Below are 22,104 nucleotides of genomic sequence, written 5' to 3'. Positions count from 1 at the left end.
CCCTGTCATCCTGTGCACTCTTACCTCCCCCAGAGTGACTCTTTCATCCCTATCTCCCTGTGGACTCTCAGAAAGAAACGTCTTCCTGGTCTGTTGTTGTCCACATTTTTTCACTGCTTCTACATTTCTTTAGTGTGGGTGTTTCAGAAGCAAATAATCTCTTCCTTTCTGGTTTTCTTTGTAGAAATGTTTCCAGCTCCTCTTCATTATTGGACATCCACTTTTTGTCCCATATCGTTAAGCTCCCATCTGCAGGATGGGTCACTCTGGGCTGCATCCTGGGCTCCAGATTGCTCTGGAACAGGGCTTCTCAAACCTTTATCCACTCTTGACCCCTTTGCAACTGAGAAATTTTTACAAGACCCTGGGCCTACAAAATAGGTATATAAATCAAAGAATATACTGATAATAAATTATACAATAACTTTTCTTTGGGTTATATATCATTTTACTGTTTACCAAAGATGAAAGTCCATTTGCATACTAAGGAGATGGAGGTGCTTGTGTATTTTAACCTAAAGAATTAAATCTTGGCAGAACTTTGGATACTGCAGCACATAGAGCATCTTCACCCTTTTTCAGAGTGGCGTGACCTTTCGATTTCATAACATCCAGTAATCTTGTATCTGAGCTGAGGTATTTCTGGCAGTGTTTTTGGCTTTGCATATTGTGACAGCGTGGGCAGTGCAAAGTGCACATGTCGTGTGTGTTCAGAACCAAGGCTACAGTGAAGATGCGCCATGCAGCATGGGCAAGCGATGCCAGCAACTCCTTGGATTCATTACCCGTTGGATTTTAAATTGATTTTTGCTCTTCCAGAGTTCAGAAACCTTTAACTGTTGTCCAATTTTTTTCAACCCTCGTATTTAGCTATGTGACCCCATGTAGTGTCCTAGCCTGCTCTTTCAGAAGTGCAGCTCTGGAACACATTCTTCTATTCCCTCCCAAAGTCCTTTCTATTGTGTATGAAAGTCTTTCTCCTAGCACCTTGGAGGACTTTTTGATTCTTAATTGAATTGGTAAATGTAATTACTACCACTCTTGGGGGTTGCAGCCTTGAGTTTGTTTTTGTTTTTTGAATCATTATTAAATTTTAATTTATGGAAGAAAACAAGCATTTCCAAAGCATAGTACAATAAAAAGAAGATTGCACATGAAATTGCAAATCCACTATGCACAACTTGCTATTCCTTTCCAATATACAACAAAATTGTCATGTATGTTTCTTATTTCTTCCCACACCCCCAGCCTCTGCCCTAGAGCTGGCTACCATCAGATGCAAGTAGGTATATATGTATATATAAAATTAATCTATATATGTAATTTCCATGCAATTCCTAGTTCTTTGTCACAAAGAGAGCTGCTACAATCACTAGAACAAAGAAGCTTCCTCTTCCTCTGATCTATAAGTTCTGTGTTTTGGTCTCTGTGTCCTTTGAATTTAAGTAAATCTTCCTATAACTCCATTCAGTATGAAAGGAAATAAATTGTAGAGTTTAAGTTGAATATGCACATATGAGATTGAAAAAATAATATTTTAAAAAGGAATATGTCACTTAAATCAGTTCTTATAACGAGGATGTTTCCTATCACCCTCTGTCATGCTGCCCCATAGATCTACCTGCCTCACGGATAGAACGCCACCTTTCTCCCTGATTCCACGTGGAGATTCATTTAAGAGGAAAGTAATTCTCAGCTTTATTTTAATTAATCATTGAAAATGCTATTCTCAAAATTCATTAGGGCCATTAATGACCATGGTTTTAGGAATTGGCTCTGACTCTCATAAAGGGTCTGACCTTTCAGCAAATCCCTTCTCTGTGCTTCAGTTTTGTTCTGTAAACTAATGAGGGTTGGGTTATTTAAATCTGAGGTGTCCTTCAGCTGTACATTCCATGACTTTTAATGATTTAGGGGTTGGTGACATTCAAGGATGTGACTGTGGACTTCACCCAGGAGGAGTGGAGCCTCTTGGACCATGCTCGGAAGGAGTTGTACAAGAGGGTCGTGCTGGAGAATGCCCACAACCTGCTCTCCCTGGGTAAGGACACCTCCTCTGGTAATGCTGAGTCTGCAGTCAAAGGAATACCTTCATCCCCTGGTGTGTAGGGTTAGGAGCACTGATCAGTTATTAGAGAGAGAAAAGTGTTGCTCTCCTGTCCTGCTGTCTGGAGTTTCCTATAGAAAGTCTGTGCATTGTGTGACAGGAACCTGAGGGTTTCCTTGTTGCTCCTGAAGCTGTCTCTCACCTCTTCTAGGCAGCTTCAAATTAGTGTGGAAGAATCTCAGACCTGGAACTAATGTCAGGGGTCATTTGGCCTAACCCCCACTTGGCCATGAAATCTGTCTGCCAAGTCTCTGAAAGCTGATCAGGAGGCTTTTCCTTACAAGCCTGTCCTCTCTGGGATGGGTCTGGGATCTGGAATGTTCTTCTTTTTAACAGCATCATTTTGTAGCTCATGGCTTCTACTTGTCCCTCATATAGCGAGTTTGTCCTTAATCTTCCTTTCCTATTGCCCTCAAATTCCAGCACAGATGGTGGGAAAGGAAGGGAAGGGAAGAAGAATTTATTCTCACTCACTATTTGCCAAGTCTTTGGCCAAGGACCTTCTTTACTGTATTATGTCCCTTTATCCTCACAAATACCTTCCAAGGTAGGTGATATTATTCTCCCCATTTGACAGTTGAGGAAACTGAGGCAAATGGTGTTTATGTGACTTGTCCAGGGACACACGTCTAGTAACTGTATGAGGCTGGATTCAGACCCTGGCATGCCTCACTCTAGGCCCAGGGGTCTGTCCATAACACCATCAGCTGCCTCTGATTTCTAGAGAATGGCAAGTGTGCAATGAGTCCAGTCTTCTGTGAAGAAGGTGCACCAAGACCAGTTTTTCTGATTCCACCCTGGTTCCCTGATCTTCTCCTCCACTTCTCCCCAAAGGTCAGGAAGGAAATGCTATCAGACTTTCCTTCAGAAGTCCTAGGAACCACACTGGTGTCCTTGCTTACGTGACTCTGGGATTGCCAGAAATAACAGACTGGCCAAGAAATAGCATTTGGACCAATAGGTTTTATTGATTTTACCAGCCCGAGACTCTCACCTGAAGAGGCAAAGACGCCCCAGATGAGCAGTACACAAGGTTTCTACAGGTTTCAGAGAGTAAGAAACAGGAGAGGGGGACAGTGCAAAAGCTGGCTCATCTGGGTCCCTGTTGTGGGACTCCAGTCTGGTCTTGCATAATAAGCCTTTTTAGCCTGCATTGGAATTAGGAGTCTCTATCAGAATGGACTTTACAGGAGAGGGGCAGAAGTTTGGCTCTTTCTCACAGCAGGTTGTACAAAAGGATGATGTGGCATATCCTGTTTTGGGTTACTTTCATTACAAGCACTAAGGGGTGAGTATAGGGTTATGTGTGTGAACATAACAGTGTGAATCTCAAAATGCAGCCACTCTGGGTCTGAAAACCTTTCCTTAAAGAGAACTGAATGATGAGTTTCTCTCCATGCTCATCCCTATCTGACTCCCCATGCCCAGGGCTGCCAGTTCCCAGAAAAGACATGATCTCTTCCTTTGAGCAAAGGGAAGCCCCATGGATGCTGGAGCCAGAAGGCCTGAGGAGCTGCTGTCCAGGTGAGTGAGTGAAGGCAGATATATGAGAGGTGGGATTACAAGAGGCTGCTCTTTGTTCTCGTGGTGAAGCAAGTGCTAGATGTGGGGGCAGGAAGGCCTGACTTGGAATTCTTTTTCAGATATTTCTCAGCAGTAGCTTCATGGGTCAGTCACTGAGCCACTGAGCCTCAGTTTCTCCATCAGTAATAAGAGGCATTTGGAGCCCATGGCCTTCCAGGGATCAATCTATGATCCATAATAAGTCATTGTTTGTAATTTGGGGACATGGGATTCTCCTGAGAGTAGTAAAGGGGATTAGGCTCTGCTGTATGAGCTCTTTTCTAGACTTTCTTCAAGTCAACCAGCTTCTAAGTGCCTACTCTATTCCAGACCCTGTAGAAAGCACGCGAGCACATAAATCAGTGCAAGGAAGTCCCCCAGCTCCCTTGGAGCTCACAGTCTGGTGGGGCAGAGAGCTTGCCAACAACTATGTAGAAACCTGCTGTGGACAGGATAAATTGGAGCTAGTCAAGAGAGGGAAGGCCCTGAATTTAAGGGAAAGGCTTATTGCGGGAGTTGGGCTCTAGCTGGGGATTCAGGGAAGCCAGGAAGAACATTCTAGGCATCAGGGACGACAACAATATCCCACAAAGTCTGAAGATTGCAAGACCTGTCCCTGGAACAGAAAAGATGCCCCAAAAATGGAGTATAACGTATATGGAGGAGAAAAGGGGGAAGGGAGAAAGAAGACTGGAACAGTAGGTGATGGGTAGGTAATGAAATGTTTTCACAGCCTAGAGAGAGGTTTGTATTTCATACTTTTTCTGGGGAGCCACTAGAAGCTATTGAGTACATGATGACATTGTCAGGTGAGAACTTAAGGAAGATGAACTTGATAACTGGATGGAAATTTAGACTGGACTGAGGGGAGAATTGAGGCAGCTGGATCAACCAGCTGGCTCTGACACCATCTCAGGCATGGGGTGTCAGAACTGAACCAAGAAACTGACTATTGAGATGGAAAGTGGTCTATGGAATGATGTCACAAAGGTGGAATCAACAGGGCTTTGGAACAGATTGGACATGGGCATCAGGAGTGTGAGTGTGTGGAAGTTGATGAGGAGTGCATGGCATTTCATTTCTGAGCCTGGACTATTGGGAGGATGGCTTGGATAGCATTAGGAATGGAAGAAGATGGGAGGGTTGGAGGAAAGAGAATGTGTTTCCTTTTGGAAATGATAGTAGAACCAGGAGAGAGTAATGTCATTAAATTGTAGAGAGGGGAGTATCAAGAAAAAGGGGAGATTGACAGTATCAAAGCCTGCAGAGAAGTCAAGAAGAATAATTATTAAGAAATGGACATTGAATTTTAGCATTTTGGAGATTATTGGTAATTTTTGAGAGATGTGTTTCACTTGAACAATAAATTTCAGAGGTTGTGTGCAGAGTTTCTTTTTTTTGACTATTGTAAATACCCAAATTAACTGTAAAGGACAAGTGAAGAAAGACGATATCCACATACAGAGAAAGAACTGACAAATAGAAATATGCCTAGAATAATTTTACATAGATATACATATTTGTGTCTAATTGTGACCGTATCTTGGGCAGTGTGGCAAGGCAGAAAAAAAGAAAGGAAAATACAAAAATGAGTTTTAAAGAAAGCCAGGGAAAGCAGTTGGAGACACCAAATGTAAATTCCCATCTCTGGCTGTTTAGTTATAAAATGGAGGAAAGATATTGGCCACCATCTCATGGCGGTACATGGGTCAAGTGAGAGTGTTCTAAGGATTAGAGAGAAATGATTTTATTTGTGGTAATAGGGAAAGAGTCATCAGTGTGGGAGAGAGTGAAAATTGGTGATAAAAAGATACTAGAGGAGGAATATGTGGAGGTAGATGAGGGGATAGAGTGAGATCATTTGCACATGTAAGGGATTTTTTTTACCAAGGAGAAGAATTATCTTTCCATGTGTATTAGCAAGGCAATAATTAAAATATACACAACAATTCTCACCACTGCACCATGTGATGTGCGGTCAAAGAGGAGAAGACATTTGATTTATGAGAGATGTGGAGGATAAGAAAGCCCTTGATAAATGTCTAGTTTTTTCAGGTGGTTGGGAGGGGAGTGCTAGCAAGCTATGATGGAGGGTTGGGGATGAATAAAAAGATGTGGAAGAGCTAATGTGGTGAGTGGCACAGGGAGTCAGGGAGATGGCAAAGGATTGCCTTACCCCAGTGAGGGCCCAGTTGAGATTACATAGCCTAAGTACATCCACTAAGTAGTGGATCTGGCAGCCTGGTTTCATGATTTTCTCTCTGTACATTTAGCAGCACCTGCAAAGGAGAGATGGCTGCTGCCTTACTCAGGGGTCTTCCAAGGCTAAACTCTGCATAAATCATCAGCCCAAATCCCTTTCCAAATTTATCCCTATTCTTGAAGACTCATTGACCAGTGCCTTGCACGTGACCACCACATCAGTTTAGGGAGCTGGGAGTGAGACCCACAGGTGTCTTATAGTACAAGACCCTTCAGGAGCCTAGAAAGAAGCCTCTGTAATCTTCAACCTTGGTTCTTGTCTAGTTCCATAATGGTTTGAACCTAATGAACGTGACTATTTACAAGTGATTGAATACAAGAAAGAGACAGAAATGGGTCTGAGGCCTGAACAACTAGGGGAGAGACCAGAATTCAGGGAATAGAGGTAGTGGCTGGGACTGCTATAAGCCCCGGGCCCAGGCAGGGAATCAATAGACATTGATTAAGTGCCTTCTGTTTTAGGCACTCTTCTAAGCCATGAGGATACAAAGGAAGGCAAAAGACGGTCTCTGATGTCAGAGAGCTCAGTCTAGTTTACAAACAAATGCTGATACAGGGAAAATGAGTATTTTGGAATGGAAATACATTCAGTTCAACACGGAAATAAGGGAATAAAAGGATGAGGATAATATTGATTTAAGAAGTAGAGAAAAATTGGGAAGGAAACAGTCAAAATAGGTAGCATTCATACAGCAACTACAATGTGTCATGCAGTGTACAAATATTGTCTCATTTTATCCTAATTAGAACCCTAGGAATTAGATGCTGTAATTATGCCCATTTTACAGATTTAAAAAACAGGCAAACAGAGGTCTTGTGACTTCCCTTGCCTCACAGGACTAGTGACTTTCTGAGGAGGAATTAGAACTCAGGTCTAACTTGTCACAATGAATTGGCTAATTACTATTTAAAAACTTTCTTTTTCTATTGGCTCTTGACAAGTACCTCATTAAATGACAACTGTGCTTGAAGGTCAGTTGCAAATATTACTTTGTCATTGTTGTTTTTTTTAAGTTAATGTTTATGTACAAAACAACCTTAGGAAGGATAGGATTTCTTCAAAAGTGACTTCATTATTTCTACCACTGGTAAAGTGGCTACACATTCACTGATAATCTACCGAATGGCTAACCATGGTACCAACCAAGTCCTTTGAGAAGCTGTCAGATAGAAGAAGAGTAACATGAACAGAGGAGAAGTTCAGATTAGAAAACAACCTTAACATTTCAATGCGTGGCATTTTAAGGTCTGTTTTTGTAGCAAGGTTGTGGTGGTCCACGGTGGTTGCCTGATGGACTCTACTGTGCGTGCCTGGTGATGTTTTTCCTATAGCTGCTTCAAGAATGCAAACCCCAGTGAGATCTTGATCTGGTAATTTCAGGTTTGATGAGATGAGGTTACAAGGTAGAAGAAGAAGAAGGAGAGAACTACTCCAGTGCAGTGATAGTCACTGATGGTTTTTGCATGCCTGTGACCATTTGCACATTAGTGTCCAACCTTCCTGAAAGTTTGGAAATAATTTTATGTCAGGTTGAGAAACTGAAAGAATATGTTGCACTTGGTCAGAAGCAGAGTTTGAGGTACTCACTGCATGATCCTCAAAAGCTGTGTATTCCTGATCATGATAATTTGGAATCACTGCAAAAAGAATAGCTGTTAAGGTAGAAACATACACATTCTTCTTGTCTCAGAAGATAAATATCTTGGTAACCTAACTGAATGATTATTTACCACTTAAGTGCCACTGAAAAATTTTTAGGTCAAATCCTTTGGAGAACTATCTCAATCCTTCAAGGGCTTTCTGAACCTTTGAAGGGGAAGTGCAAAAAGACCAATAGTGAAGAATGCTGTCCGCTTCTGTACCAAAGGGCAATAGACTCCCTATTCCTGTATCAGACATATATTTTCAGACATGGGCAATGCCATGCATTTTTTTATAATTGTGTTTTATGGAAGGTTTTTTATTTTTGTGAGCAGAGGCATTTGAAGATAATTTAACAAAAATAAGTAATGGCTGTCTCAAGAAATTAATGGGTCAGAACAAAATCCCTTATGCCTCAGGCAAATACAGAAAAGCGTTGGTATTCTTCTGCATGTGAACTTAGATAATGCAACAGAAAAAAGTAAGATTGAAAGGGATCCCTAGGGAAATTAGGTTGTGGTTACTGGTAGAATAGATCATGAAATAGTTTTAGTATTTAGTTCATGTGCACCAAATGGTATTGTATCTATGAAGAAAGTCTTGAAAGTGCTAACAGTGAAAGAGAAATATTGACAGTGGAGATAATTTGTTGAGTACTAGGGTCAGAGCAGACCCATTCACAGGGTTTGGATTCTCATTCCAACTGCTGGGATTTGGGTCAAGTCACTCAGCCATTCTCAGTACATGGTCTGAGTTGTTGAATGTGATGAGAATGATGGCCCTGCCTGTGTCACAGGTTTTTGTGAGGTTCCGATGTAAATTAATGAATGTAGCTCTTTGGAAATTAATTCATCCTTGGGATGTGAGCCAAGGGCAGATGATTGTTTCTGCCCTTTTAAGTTGTTTCTCTTTGTCCAGGAAAAGAGAAAGTAACTGAGTTTTTATTCTGCCTATAGAGCAAAGGGGATATAAATATATATGCGTGTGATGTATAGTGTCTGTTCGTTTCATTGTTGGCTTTTTTTTTTCAGAAGGAGAGATCAGACTGGAAATGAAGGAAACTGCTGCAGATCTAACCCTTTCTGTGGAAGAAACTCACAAGCAAAGATTCATGAGTGATGGTCCCTCTGACTTCAATTGGAGTGAAGTCTACACAGCACCTGAGAGTATCCACATTACAGAGAAATATTATGACTCTAAACAATGTGGAAAGGGTTTTACAAAGAAAAAATATGTTACTGCACATCAGAGAATCCACATTGCAGAGAAACTTTATGAATGTACTCAATGTGGAAAGGCTTTTAGAGAGAAGAGATGTCTTATTGCACATCAATGGAAACATACTGGAGAGAAACCTTATAAATGTTGTGAATGTGGAAAGGTTTTTACATGGAAGGACAGTGTTGTTAAACATCAGAGAACACACACTGGAGAGAAACATTATTAATGTAATCAATGTGGAAAAGCTTTAACGAGGAGGACTTGTCTTATTATATATCAGAGAACCCACACTGGAGTGAAATCTTATGAATGTGTTCAGTGTGGAAAAACTTATACGGTGAAACAGTCTTACTCTACATCAGAGAATCAACACTGGAGAGAAAATGTATGAATGTAATCATCGTGGAAAGACTTATACATCGAGGGATGGTGGTCTTCAACATCAGAAGATCCAAATATATCACCGAGGCAATATTCACAACAGTTGCGATCATTGTGAGTATGTCGGCATGGTTCTGTTTTGCAAAATATAACAGACTCCCTATGTAAGACAGAAGAAGCAAAACATTTATTCAGACACCAAAGAACCAAATCCCAAAACCAGCAACTCCAATCCAACCAAGCAGCAAGAAAATTAATACCCATCATCACAGCAGAGAACCACTCTATCCCAAATGCTCCATCCCCCTGCTGGGGCCTTTCCACAACCTCACAGCAGATCTAGCTTGCCTCCTCTCTCTCCCTCAGATCTAACTGCTCTGAGCATTTCCTGCTCCACTCTTTGCAGTTCCTCTTGTTTAGCAAGCTCTTCCTACCTCATGTGAGTTAGGCTTCCTGTGATGTAAGCAGGTCACATGGACCTATTAATGTATGGGGAAGATCTTCAAATTTACATTACAGTTCATTCAGCCCCAAGATCTTTCTTTTCCATTACATAGGTCGGTAGGAGTTTTGGGATAACATGTCAACAGAACTTTACAACAAGATAACAGGGATAACACAAACTAAGAACTCAAAACAATATCATCATTCCCCTCTTGAACAAATGGGGCTCAAAATCTTGGACTACGGGGTGAACATCCTGTTCTCCATAGCTTCTTTCTGCTGAAACTGGATGTAGAGTTGTCCCTGCCTCGAGGTCAAGAGAGAGGTCAGTTCTTTAGCTGGTATCCAGAGCTTGATCGACACCAGGTCCAGGGGTGACATCAGGGGATGACATCCAGCTCAAGCTATCAAGCATCTGCAGGTGGAGGGTACTAAGCCTACAGGAAACAAATCTAGCAAACAAATTTGACAGATTGTAAGGGCAAGGAAAGTGGGACGTTTTGCTCTTTTTCCTTTTGGAGTTCTAGTTCTCAGCACTAAAACAATCAAGTGCCTTTGACTGAATCTTACCTTTGATTGAATCAAGAGTCTTTGATAACTTGATTAAGTCACAATAAAGCCTAAGTAACATGAGTTTGAGTGACATGGTTGTGATGCCCTCTGACCCTGAAGAAGTGTATATGTGCTTTGGGGCTCATTCATTGGAAAAGTGTTTGTGTGATTTGGCTAGACAAGACTCTGGGTAACCGTTAAGGAGTCCTCTGGCTTTGAAAATCCAGATGTTGGTATTTCTCTCTCTGGTAACTGTGTATATATTGCTATGGACAGACAGAAATCCTGTTGGCTGATTTGTGTTATTTGCTCTGTTTATATGATTTGTGCTTGTAATTTCTGTTTGTATTCTCTCTGAAGTTCAGGGTGCTGACTTTTTCCCCTGAACTAAGTGAATGATATATGTATGTTTAATTAAAGTATAAAATGTATAAAAAGTATAAATATGTATGTTTAATTAAAGTAAGATTGTAAACCCCTTGGAGTTGCTTTCCTTCAGAAAAGCAGATCAAAGGACCTGTGATAGCAGCCTTCCTCTGTGCTGGTGTTGTTGGTCTTACACCTCCACAGTAGCTACAAGCAACGTTATTGTCAGAGAAAAAGCCAAAAAGAAACAAGGAAACCATAGCCAGAAGCAGGGTACTTCTGGAGTCCATAAACTCATTATCATAGTCTCATTCACAATAGAATACATGAGTCAGGGGTACAATTTGGTAATTGTCTTCTCCTGAATAAACAACTGTTACGGTATTATCTTTCCCATGTGCTATAATTTCCGCAGTCTTTGGAACATCGTCTGGCTCCCATTTAACCCATACTTCAGCTCCTATTTTTATTCTGTTAGTAGAACCACACCCTTCATTTCCTCTGCTAGTCATTTCAGAAGGAGGGTCAGTTTTCACAAGGGGTATTGTTTCACAAGGAATAATAATCAATTGAACTATTCTGTCACTTTTACAAAACTGTATAGGTTCTTCACCTATATTTTGGAATGTCACAATAATTTCTCCTTGATAATTAGAATTTATCACTCCAGCCAGTACATGTATTCCCTGAGCTGCTAATTCTGATTTAGGTAATATCCACCCAAAAATGTTTCTTGGGGATTCTCATACATACCCCAGTAGAGATTTTTCTTATCTCTTTTCTGTGCAACCCAAAGTCCTCTAAACAATGTAAATCATATCCTGCTGCACCAGGTGTTCTTGGATTCAGTACTAGAACATCTTCCCTCACAGTCTAATACTCAGTATTTGAGATCTTATGTGTTTCTTTGTAACGGGGCGAGTTAGAGCCGACCCCTGCCCTCCTTGGACCTCTGTGTCCAGGGCCTGCCGAGGTAAACTTGGGGCCCTGCGATATGAGAGGAACAGGAAGGGACCAGGAGGAAGGGTCTTGCCCTTGTTGCACATGGAACTTCCGGTTCTCTGCCTGGCTTGTCAGAGCACGTGGAACTTCCAGTTCTCTGCCTGGCTTGTCAGAGCACGTGGAACTTCCGGTTCTCTGCCCGGGCTTGCCAGAGCACATGATCTACCACCTTTGGCTCCCACCCCATACATTTTCCGTGAGATCAGGCCTTTTGCTAGGCAAAGGCCTGGGTCTTGGGGGGAACCCCGAGAAAGTTGCGAGGCCCGGGGGCCGCAACAAGTGGCGCCCAGAACGTGGGGCAACTACACGGTCAGGCCACACCCATGTGCACCCACGACACCCAAGGTGCCTCCTTCTGGGAGCAGGAAGGAGACAAGCAGGAGGGAAGACTTCATGCGTGCACAGCCTTGGGCCAGGTTCAACACTCAGCGAGAAACGCTTTATCTTCTCGTCTCCACGGGGAACCCAGTTTTCAACGCTGGTGAGTTAAGGAGACTTCCTTATCATGGGGCAGGCGGAATCCTTAGGAACCGCCGCAGATCAGGACACCTTTATTAGAGTCATATACAAGACAGCCAAGGATCAGGGATGTACGGATCACTCCCAGAATTATCAGGGGTTTTCTTAAAACAGTGGAACAAGTTTCCCCTTAGACCGCTTAGCAACCCCCTGTTACTGCAGGGTCTTGGAGAATTGCAGGAGAACAATTAACAAGCTATGAATCAGAAAATCCCGGGGCTTTAGAGCCCAGTACATTTTTCCTGTATAGAATCATAAAGGTGGCTCTTGAAGCTGCAGAAAGCCACTGTGAGAGACAGCCAAGGCAATTCGCAGCCGCCACTCAAACCACACCTTCTGCATCTCCTTGCTCCACCCCAAAGAGTCGCGATCTCCTTCCCCAGATCTCAGAGCTCTGCCTCCCCCGATCGCGATGCACAAATTTAGGGCAGTCTCAAAATCAAATGCCAGAGAGCGAGGAGAGACAGAGGTTTTTACGAGAGGTTGGGGAGCTGGGGAAAAGGTTGCAAAGGTTGTTAGCTCAGTCGGCTCCACAGGAAAAGGTCTGTTTTAAAGAGGACCTTGGCCATAAGCCGCTGGGGAACAAGGAGAGAGCAGAGGTTCCCGAAACAGGGGAGATTAAGGGAGAGCGGGCTTTCAAGGATTGGAATTCCGGCGCCCCCTGCTGGCGGTTTGTAGCCATTACAACTCATGATACAAAAAAATGAGCGAGCAGGCTGATGAGCACGTGTGGGACCTCTTAGGAGTAGGAACTTTCCCAGTTATGGAGGACCTCGGTAGCCAGATAGAGGAGGATGATCCTGATAACCCAGGGTAGACAAGAACTAGACAAATTCCACCAGTGAGGAGGCACGTCCCTGTGTCCCCTTTCCTAATAAAGGAACTAAAGAAATCAATTAGGGATTATGGTTTGAAATCCCCCTCTATTAAGATTAGCCTAAAAGATCTGGCTGCTTACTTACTTACTCCTAATGACTGGAAGCTTGTGATGAGAGCTATTCTATCCCCAGGGGAGATGGTGGTCTGGTCCTCCTTATTTTCGGAAGAGTGCCGGGATATGGCTACTCGGTATAATCCAGGCAATCCCCAGGGGGCTCAGGAATATCTTCATAGGTTAGCAGTGACAGGGGATTTCCTCACAGATGCTCAACAGATTGATCACCCCGCTGAGCTATATGAGAGACTTGCTATCTGTGTGGAGAAAGCCTATGATAAGATACCTGTAAAAGGTGAACAGTCCCCACAGTTTTCTGCCCTAAAACAAGAGCCCGATGAATCCTTCCCTGATTTCTGTGCCCGGGTCCAGGATGCAGTGACTAAAATGATGGGGGAAGTAGAAGGCATGATTATAGTCATTAAGCAGATTTTAAGGAACAGTTGTAATGCTGATTGCAAAAAAGCCATGGCTGGACTCAAAAAAGATGCAGGAATAGAGGAGATGCTCCAAAAGTGTGAGATGGTGGGTACAGAGGTTTTTACAGCACAAGTGAGAGCAGCAGCTTATGGGTTTAAGCCCCAGCAGTCCAGAGGCAAACAGGGAGCTAATCGAGACAAACGGTGTTTCCAGTGCGGGGAGCAGGGGCACTTTAAGAAGGAGTGTACAGCCTCCTCGGGAGATAAAGGAGGGGCTCACCCAAAGACACCTTGTCCCAAGTGTAAAAAACTGGGGCACTGGGCCTCTGAGTGCCGCTGGGGCTTACCACCTCCTCAGCAGTATTTAAACACCTTGTCGGGCCCCCTACCAGCCCAGGGCCAATGGTGGGACCAGCCGAACGCCAGTACCCTGGCGCTCTGCCAGCAGTACCAGCAGTTGGCGGCTATGCGGCCCCCTACCGGACTATAGATCTCCATAGTATTACAATATTAGCCCTCTTACCACTGCTATGACACCTATGCAAGAAACTATTACTATGAAGGCAGGGGAGCTTGGTCTTTTAGTGGCTGCTCCAGCAAATGAATACACTGGCTTAGTTCCTGTAATTCACCTTTTTCCCAGTAATTGTCCGATTACTAAAATACCTTTAATGAATACCACTAATGCAGAGAGCACCCTAGATGCTGGTCAAAAGATAGCAGTGCTGTTAATATTTCATAATGAGGGAGCTCCTGTTACATATTTCACACAGACACTGACCACCCGCGCCCACAACTCACTCTTAGGTTGGGTGGCTGCCTTCTCACGGGCCTTATGGACACAGGGACTGACCGTACTGTTATCCCCCTCGAGTGGTGGGATCCTGCTTGGCCTTTAGGTCCTGCCCAAGACCTTTATGGGATAGGGGGCATACAACCGGCTGCTATGGCCCTCAAACCTCTCACATGGGAGTTTGAAGGAAAAAAGGGTCAGATTACTCCTCATGTGATTTCTGGCCTCCCTGTAATTTTGTGGGGGCGAGATCTTTTATCCCAACTAGGTATTACCATCTCCACCCAACATTTTTCATAGGGCCCCCTGGTCAGGCTGCACCACCCATTCAAGTTCCAGCCCTCACCTGGACAAGTGATGAGCCAATATGGGTGGACCAGTGGGCCCTGTCTAGTGAAAAAATAGCAGCCCTTAAGGTGATTGTTCAGGAACAACTGGAGGCTGGTCACATAGAACCTTCTATCAGCCCATGGAATTCTCCTGTATTTTGCATTAAGAAAAAGTCTGGTAAATGGAGAATGCTTACTGACCTTCGCCAGGTCAATGCCTCTATGGAAACAATGGGGGCCCTTCAACCTGGGCTCCCTTCACCCAACATGGTCACCAGAGGATTTAAAATTTGGGTTATTGATATAAAGGATTGTTTTTATAGCATTCCACTGCATCCTAATGATACTAGGCGATTTGCTTTTTCCATCCCTTCACCAAATTTACAGGAACCTTATATTAGGTATCAATGGAAGGTTCTCCCTCAGGGCATGAAAAATAGTCCCACCTTATGTCAATGGTATGTTCAACAATTATTTGCCCTGTCCGTAAGTGTTATCCAACTGTGCTTTTAATACATTATATGGATGACCTCTTGGCAGCTCATCCCAATTGTGACCTTTTAGAAGAGGTCCTGCAGGCCACTGTTACACAGTTACATGCTTATGGTCTGGCTGTAGCCCCAGAAAAAATTCAGAGGGCATTGCCCATAGATTATTTGGGAGCAAAGTTATATGAACAGGAGGTGCAGATGAAAAAAACCCATTTAGATCCTAGTAAGGTCTGCACCTTGAATGACTTTCAAAAACTTATTGGTGATATTCAATGGCTCCGCCCCCAGTTGGGGCTAACCACTGAGCAGCTTGCCCCTTTATATGAAATGCTCTGGGGACCATCTGACCTTAAATCTCCCTGTCATTGGACCCCTGAGGCCCTTCAATGTCTGAAAGAAGTCCAAGCTGCCATTCATGCAGGATCCACTGTGAGGTTCTTGGCAACTAATCCCTTAGAGCTTACTATCCTTAATACTCCCTCACTCCCCACTGGGGTTCTTCACCAAGGTACTGGAATTATTGATGGGTACATTTACCTCAAATTAAAAACAGAAAGTGCTCTCCTTATACTAATCTTGTGGCTCAAGTTGCCTGGAAGGGCATAGTCAGAGCAAGAGCACTTACTGGCAGAGACCCTCAGGTCATTCATACCATGTATACTAATCAACAGTTAGAAAAATGTTTTCAGGAGGACCCTGATCGGCAGCTTATAATTGGGCACAGTTTTCACCATGGTACACCTCTTTCTCTAGCCCCCCAGTTTATCAATTGGCCTGGGCATGGGGGGAAAAATTTTCTCCCACACCTGTTGATGGCATCAATGTATTTACTGATGCCACGAAGCTGCATCGGGCCTCTATATACATACCTTCTAAAAAGAGTGTACAAGTTTTTGCGACTCCATTCACCTCCACTCAGCAAAATGAATTATTTGCTGTCCTTCAGGCTATGCTTATGGACACTCCCATTAATATCATTACTGATAGTCATTATGTTGCAGGTCTTATACTGCATTTGGAAACAGCCTATGTCCCTTTTCGTTCTGATTCTATTACTCAGCTCACTTTGGAGATGCAGCGTGCGGTGCGAGAGTGCTCCTTTTCCTTTCATATTATGCATATCCGTTCCCATTCTGGATTGCCTGGCCCTCTTGTGCATGGCAATGCTATAGCTGATGCTGCACTTCAGGGGGTGGCCCTAACATCACCTGCCCAATTGGCTCATTCCAAATTTCACCTATCTGCGTGCTCTCTCCGGCACCTGTATGGTCTTGGTAAGGCTGAGGCGCGGAGGATTGTTAAATCTTGCACCAGCTGTGCTCCTTTTCTCCCTCCTCCTGCTGTTACTGTCCGGAACCCTGTAGGGGACGGGCCTAATGACATTTGGCAAATGGATGTCACTCATTATTCCCCCTTTGGACGTTCTCATTTTATTCATGTGTGTGTGTGGACACATTTTCTGGCTTCACTATGGCCACTGCCAGAACTGGTGAGGCGGTCAAGGATGTGACAGCACACCTCCTTTCTTGTTTTGCTAATCATGGCATCCCCAAAATTCTCGAAACTGATAATATGGTCCTGCATATGCTGCAAACGCTTTTCAGACCTTTTGCATGGAATAGTCTATTACCCATATTACCAGGATCCCTCACAATCCCACTGGACAGGCTATTGTGGAGCGAGCTAATCGCTCCCTGAAGGCTTTCCTTGCTAAACAACAAGGGGGAGCTGGACTTGGTCCACAGACTAGTCTGAATCTGGCTATATACACTTTGAATTATTTAAAATTTGATGATTACAACTTGTCCCCAGCAATGAAATACGTCCTAGGCCCATCACAGAAGCCACGATCCATGCCTCAGTCCGGGGACCAATCTGCACTTGGAGGTGCTGGGACATCGGCCATGTGGAAGGACGTGGATGGACAGTGGATGGGACCAGGAACCATAACTGTCTGGGGTCGAGGCTATGTTTGTATTTCCACAGGTGAAGGTGACGAGGTGTGGGTCCCTATCCGCAGGATCCGTGTGATTGAGATAACAGAACAGAAAATCACGACGGGGTGGAAATCGCAGGGACTATGACAGAGACAGGTGCGGAGGCAGTGGAAGCTACGCCAAGGAGTAACCAGTGTCCACCTGCATCATGATCCTGTACCTACTCTCCTTGATCTCCCTGATAGATCTCAGCAAGGGGACTCAGTTGCCAGCCCAACGACATCACTGGGCGTTCATCAGCAGTCCCCCTTGGCTGAGGGTGATAAGCTGGGGTGAGCCCATCCCACAACCCATATTACAAGGGAACCTTTCTTACATGTTTAGACAACCCTTTCCTTATGAGGGAAATCAGACTAAGAAACCCCCTCGAATGAATTTTACTGGCTTAGTTGCTGGTTTTCCCTTATGTTTACAATGTGAATGGGAACTGGGATGGTTTTAAATGGAATCTCACAGGGGTTCCTAACACAGTGCCTTGGTGTGCCAATATCACTCAAACCCATGATACATTGCAATACAATGGTGATGTGCGGTATTTTCATTTATGGAGTTGGGCATTGCAAGGGGAAGACATGTCTCCCCTAGAAAGCTATCACGGGCCACGCCCTCTGTGCAAACCTGCAAACAATCCTATTGTCAAGCTTTGGAAAAATTATACAGGTTTTCTGTCATTTATAGACTGTCACTCACAACACTGCCAAAAGACTGTTGTGAGACTGAATGGGATTGATCAGACTCTTAGTTCTTGCCATAACCTTACTCAATTTGTTAACAATCGCTATACTACTGGATACCCAATGCCCTTCTATACTACTAGAGAAGGCCGGTCTACTACAGGACTGGTACAGATAATCATTGCTCTTGGAGATCCGAGTGTCTAGGGGTTTTGTGCTCCAAAACCTTTGCCAAAGGGATTAGTGAACTAGTGAATTAGTAACCCTTACTGGACGTGTGTGTTTAGAGACCTCCCCTGCCTTCCTGTGGGATAGCCACAGCTATTCCACCCTTACCCCCCACCACAACATGTCAGGGGTATTTCAATTGTCCTGTCCTAAATGCTCGGTACATGCATGCATGGGAAAAAATTTTACTAAGGGACGGGTTTTTATTGTTACTAGACCTCGATATGCCCTCACTGTAGTACATACTGATGGATGGTATCGTACCACGGCTGGTCATGTTCTCTCCATCCTAGACCAAAAGATAATAGCCTTGACTCGCGCTAGGTGATGCATCTCATGTGTTGTGCTTGGAATCACCTTGCTGGTGGAGCTTGTTCTTAGTTCCATGGCCTTAGCAATGGCAGTATCAAACGTGCAGAACAAGGTTAGGGAAGCCAGCGAGTTACATGACCTCATGCTTAATGTTTCCCTTGGTTTTAAGCATCAGGCTTAGATAGATGAGGATTTTTATCAAGCTATTAAAACTTTACAACATGCTGTACAGGTTTTAGGGACAGATGTGGAGTATCTAGAATCACAAACTAACATCTTTTGTCTTACCTCAAAACAATATAATGATACTGAACATGACTAGGATATAATTCGTGTGCAGGTACAAGGAGCTGTTTTGGACAATGTCACACTTGAACTCCAGAAACTAATAAGCTTGGCAGAGGACATTAATCTTGTGTCACATGATGATTTGTTTTCTGAAAAAACTGCTCAAAACATCTTGGACTTTTTTCAACGGGCTGATCCTTGGCACTGGCTGAAGCAATGGCTTATTCCTCTTGGTATGGGTTTTCTGTTTCTGACTCTGGGTCTTTGTCTCCTCCCTTATATTTTCCGTTGCCTCCTTTCCCTAGTGCACCGTTCCCTGTTTGGCATGAAGTGAGACATCATGGTGCTTCGTGATCAGTCTACTTCATTGCAAAACAAAAAGGGGGAATTGTAATGGGGCGAGTTAGAGCCAACCCCTGCCCTCCTTGGACCTCTGCGTCCAGGGTCTGCCGAGGTAAACTTGGGGCCTTGCGATATGAGAGGAACAGGAAGGGACCAGGAGGAAGGGTCTTGCCCTTGTTGCACATGGAACTTCCGGTTCTCTGCCTGGCTTGTCAGAGCACGTGGAACTTCCGGTTCTCTGCCTGGCTTGTCAGAGAACGTGTAACTTCCGGTTCTCTGCCCGGGCTTGCCAGAGCATATGGAGTTTCCAGTTCTTTACTTGGACTGCCTGTCCGCAGGGAGCTTCGGGAGAGCGTGGGAAGGGTATGGGAGGAGAGCAGGCGGAGTCAGGGCGGTCCTAGCACCCAGGTGTCCTGATTTTACATGTTCTTTTTACCCATGTAACCAAAGAATGTACCTACGTCACTAAAGATATAAAAGTTTGCTGCTATCCTGAATAAATTGGAGTTATCTACCACCTTTGGCTCCCATCCCATACATTTTCCGTGAGATCAGGCCTTTTGCTAGGCAAAGGCCTGGGTCTTGGGGGAAACCCCGAGAAAGTTGCGAGGCCGGGGGCCCGCAACATTTCTTGTTTTCTAATTTGCAGATTCAGGGTCATCATTCTGGCTAATGATGTACTTCCTCCTAATGGTTTTTTATTCAAATTATGTAAAGCTGTGGACAAATTATCCCTCCAATGTTGATATGAATTGTTAGAACTTGAGAAATGCTACAGATCCTTGTATCCAAGTGAATCACATCTTCAAGGAGACTAGGGAATAGACTGAGCCCCAGCACAGATTAAAGAAACACAGATGGAATTACAGACCCCATGTTAATCTGACTATATGTTGGAAAGATTGATTGAATACTATGACTAGAGCATTGATGGATACTGGGGTAGAGGCCACTTTGATATATGGAAACCCTGACAAATTTAAGCATGGAACTCCTATTACTATCACAGGACTAGGAGGGGCTGAAATATCAGCCAAACAAGTTAAAATAATGATGAAAATTGGACAATTGGCTAAGAAAAAATATACTGTGGTCATTGTATCATTCCTGAATACATCATTGGAATAGATATATTGAAAGGTATGCCTCTGAATTTGCTCAAGGGTTGATATCAATTTGCAGTTAGGAAGATAGGAATTAATACAGTTTTAGTGGGAAAAATAAAAATGGACCTAATCACTTTACCTGAACTTTCTAAAGTACTTTGAAGCAGTATCATGTGCCAGGTGGTCAAGTTGAAATTGCCAATACTATAAAGGAATATATTGAAGCAGAAGTGTTAGTCCCTACAGTCGCTCAATGGAATAATCCTGTATGACCAGTATGAAAGTCAGATGGAGAATGACAGTGGACTACAGACAATTGAATAAAGTGACTCCTCCCTTGTATGCTGCTGTTCCAGAGACTCTTACCTTAATAGAAAGGATCTAGAAATATGGGAGTTAGTACACAGTTATTGATTTGGCCAGTGCTTTATAATCCCAATAGACTCCAAATAATGGGACAACTTCGCTTCATGTGGCAGGGCTGGCAACCTGATTCTCACAAGGATATCTACATAGCCCAAATATTTGTCATAGGATTGTGGCTGAACATTTGAATGAATTGAAGTTATCTGGTGTACAGCTTACCCACTACATAGATGATATTATGATACAGGGAGAAAATGTAAAAGAAGTGGAGAAGAGTTTGATACTTTTAATTGAGCATGTGAAAAGTGAAGGGTGGGAAATTAACCCTGCAAAGATTCAAGGCCCAGCTCAAACTGTAAAATTTTTGGATATACAATGGGATAAAGGACTGTGAGAAATTCTCCCTCAAGCTCAACGGAAGATTCAGGATTTTCCTATACCCACCAACAAAAAAGAGGTCCAAAAGTTCATAGGATTGTTTGGATATTGGAAATACCTTATTTCACATTTAGGACAGATTTTGAAGCCCTTATATAAAGTTACCAGGAAAAAAAAATATGAATTTGATTGGGGACTAAAGCTTTTGAAGAAGCCAAAGCTGCTATACAATTGGCTTTGGATTTATGTCCTATGCAGTGAACCAGTGGAATTACACGTGAGTGTATAAGATGACTATGTGAATTGGAGTTTATGGCAGAAACAACAAAAACCAATTGTACCCTTAGGATTTTGGTCAAGGAACCTACCTTCATCTGGAATACAATATACACCTTTTGAAAGGCAGTTGTTAGCTGCATATTGGGCTTTGGTAGAGACTGAACAACTGAATCTGGGCCATGAAGTGATATTAAGGCCTGGAATCCTGATCATAACTTGGGTAATGAGTACCCCAGCATCTCAGAAAACTGGACATGTGAAAAAAGCTGGCATAATTAAATGGAAATGTTATATTCAGAATAGATTGAAAATAGGCAAAAGTGGAATTTCTGCTCTACATGAATCTATCACAAATATAGACATTGATGGAAATGACAACACCCCTGAACCAAGGCAACAGTTGGTACAATCCTTGGTAAAATGGAGAGATGGATATGATAGACTAACTGAAGAACAGAAGAAATATGCATGTTTTACTGATGGGACAGCAAAATATTTGGGCCATAAAAGACATTCGAAAGCAGTAGCCTAAGAGAACTAAGGGAACTTTTGACAGTACTGGGATAGGTGGAAGTAGTCAATATGCTGAACTTATGGCAATACATCAAGCTATTAAAACAAAGAAAGGACAATGTCATATATTCACTGATTTGTGGGCAGTAGCTAATGGATTAGCTACATGGATACCAATGTAGAAAAATCAAAAGTGGGAATTTCATGGTAAACAAGTTTGGGGCAAAAAATTATGGGAAGATATATGGGACATGTCTTTGGTTACTAATTTGTCAGTTTTTCATGTAGATGCTCACATAGCCCTCACTACACCAGAACGTGAGTACAATGCACATGCTGATCAACTAGCAAAGATTGCTACTGAACATATTGTCCCTACTCCAATACCAACTGATGATCTGGTACTGGCCAAATGGGTCCACCAAATGGCTGGTGATTTAGGGGTCCAGGCCATACACCAGTGGGCACAAGATCAAGGTATTAGTATCTCTTATTCATTGTTAAAGCAAGTAACAGAGGAATGTCATACATGTCAAATGGAAAAGGAATAAACTGTTTCTTGGGTAGTAACAGGAAATAGCAAGGGGAAAAGTTCC

The 22,104-nt window shown here is 43.2% G+C and overlaps 1 long non-coding RNA gene across 1 annotated transcript; it reads left to right on the top strand.

Annotated features, from left to right (window-relative positions):
• Positions 1 to 2,018: 2,018 nt before the first annotated feature.
• On the top strand, positions 2,019 to 8,670 carry LOC118854555. The gene is made up of 3 exons (XR_005010726.1): positions 2,019 to 2,041; positions 3,536 to 3,631; positions 8,606 to 8,670. It is a non-coding gene; the product is annotated as an uncharacterized LOC118854555 (long non-coding RNA).
• Positions 8,671 to 22,104: the final 13,434 nt, after the last annotated feature.

This window comes from Trichosurus vulpecula, chromosome 1, assembly GCF_011100635.1.
Source record: "Trichosurus vulpecula isolate mTriVul1 chromosome 1, mTriVul1.pri, whole genome shotgun sequence".
In the NCBI taxonomy this organism is placed as follows: domain Eukaryota; kingdom Metazoa; phylum Chordata; class Mammalia; order Diprotodontia; family Phalangeridae; genus Trichosurus; species Trichosurus vulpecula.
Note: the sequence above shows the minus strand (reverse complement) of the source record. Positions and strands in the feature narration are given on the sequence as shown.